This window comes from Palaemon carinicauda, chromosome 7, assembly GCF_036898095.1.
Source record: "Palaemon carinicauda isolate YSFRI2023 chromosome 7, ASM3689809v2, whole genome shotgun sequence".
Lineage (NCBI taxonomy): Eukaryota > Metazoa > Arthropoda > Malacostraca > Decapoda > Palaemonidae > Palaemon > Palaemon carinicauda.
Window position 1 is genome coordinate 174,952,875 of NC_090731.1, and position 2,500 is coordinate 174,955,374.

Consider the following 2,500-nt stretch of genomic DNA (forward strand, 5'->3'; position numbering starts at 1 on the left):
TCTACTAATCGTCATTTACTTTTTATGCTAGATTATTAAATTTTGCGTGTGAATTGAATTGGCGATAGTATAATTCTAATGACTGAATATGTATGTATGAATACCAGGATAGATTCAGTAACTGCTTCCTTCAATGACTTTTGGTGATATTTAATTGGAAATAAAATATCCTTTTGTTTGAGCATTGGGGTTTTTGTATTTAGTGCAGTACCTTATTGAATGAAATCCTTTGAAAAGCGAATGAATCGGAATTATAGGATTGGAACTATTGTTTAGGAACTGAAACGAAATCCCTCGAAAAAAGGCTGAAATAAAGTTGTTGAGTTGAAACTGAAGCTAAGCCATTGATAGGGGGCTAAAAGTAATGGATAGCAAAGGACTGTATAGTAACGGACTGAATTAACCTCGAAAAGCGAAGCATAGATCAAATTTATTTTTCCTTGTTTCCTTTCCTCGTTGGGCTATTTTCCGTGTTGAAGCCCCTGGGCTTATAGCATTCTGTTTTTCCAACTAGGGATGTAGCTTAGCAATTAATAATAATAATAATAATAATGATAATAAAGTAAATGAAACGGATTGTGCTAGTCTATTGGAAACGTCCCTGCATGCAATCGGTTGGCCATGGGTTCGAGACCTTCTCAAGTTCGATAGTTTATAGTAGTGTCTGCAACCTCATCATCCTTGTGAGCAAGGGGGAGCTTTGTTTACCTGTTAAGTCATGAGTAGCCATTGCCTGGCCTTCCTTGGTCCTAGCTTGATGGAGGGGGGCCTGGGCGTTGATCATATGTATATATGAACAATCTGAAGGGTATTGTACTGTCCTTTGCCTCTGCTATTCATGAGCGATCTTTAAAGGAACACGTATTGGACAGTAGAGATGAATTAAGCCAATTTTTATAGAGGAAAACTGAAAATTATGAATGACCGACATTACAGCAGTTAACTTCCCTTTTATTTCTTTTTATTTATTGATATATTCATATTACTTTTGCATAGCTTCATTGCAAACAAATAATATACCAAAATGTATGATATTTGTATTAGAAAATTATAAAACAAAACCCAAAATGTTAGATATTTGGTGTTGATGTAATTTATTCCCTCAACTATTCAAGTGCCAATAATAAAAGTACATTAGAATTGTTAGTTGTGCTTATGAAAATTACTTTTTTCTTTTCAGTCAGACAAACAATGAAATAGGTGCATGAATCAACAAGGTTTTGTAAGAATAAGTTGAAAGTATATTTTCCTAGTTGGTTAATTAATCCCAGACTTTCACAATATCAAGTTGCAGTCCTGTCTCCTTCTACGTGATGTAAATATTATTCTCACTGTCAACCGTTGGTAGTTTTCTTCGACCATAAGTCTTGTCTTTAAGCGAACTTTAACAGATATAAACTTGGTGGTACAATGTAATCTGACTGAATTAATCGTAATATTGTAAGAGGCCCTCTAATATCAACGTCAGCGTAGTGCATACAGTACAATTTAATCTACTTTTTATCATGGTTCTTAAGTATCCTTTCTTATGTTGACAAACATTAGGGCATTTTATTCTTTTAGGTAGGTTGAGTATTTTGTTATGTGTATTTGTTTCAAAAGGCGTTAAGAGGAGAGAAGCAGTCTTGTGAACTAGAGTATAATCGAATGACTAATCCTGACCTTTTGTCCCTTCGTGCACTTAGCTCTTCGCATGCTATTTATACCCGTATGGCATATATCATCTTTCGTAATATTTCACTCTATGGCCTCCCAGAAAAGCTCCCCTATATAATCAACGGTAAGGAAAATATTCTATTTCTTTCTTCGATTCGTTTTACTCCTTAGGTGAGGGAATTAGATAGCGAGGTGAGTTGAAGGATGATATGGAGAGAAGAGATTTGGTGAAAGAAGATGCCTTTGGTAGAAGGCATTGGAGATGTTGCGTGAGGCAACCGACCCTTAAATGTAGGGATAACAGAGAATCAGATGGCTAGATAAAGCGAAGGATAATATGGAGAGAAGAGGTTTGGTGGTAGAGGATGCCTTTGATAGAAGGCATTGGAGATGTTGCTTGAGGCAACCGACCCTTAAATGTAGGGATAACAGAGAATCAGATGGCTAGATAAGGTGAAGGATAATATGGAGAGAAGAAGTTTGGAGAGATGCCTTTGATAGAAGGCATTGGAGAGGACGCATCAGGCAACCGACCCCTTAATGTAGGGCTAATGGTGAACTTTGGCCTGGGCACCAGCCGCCCGTTGAGATACTACCGCTAGAGATTTATGGGGTCCTTTGACTGGCCAGACAGTACTACATAGGACCCTTCTCTCTGGTTACGGTTCTTTTTCTTTGCCTACACAGACACCGAGTAGTCTGGCCTATCGTTTACAGATTCTCCTCTGTGCTCATACACCTGACAACACTGATTACTAGACAATTCTTCTTCACCCAAGGGGTTAACCACTCACTGTAATTGTTCAGTGGCTACTTTCCCCTTGGTAAGGGTAGAAGAGACTCT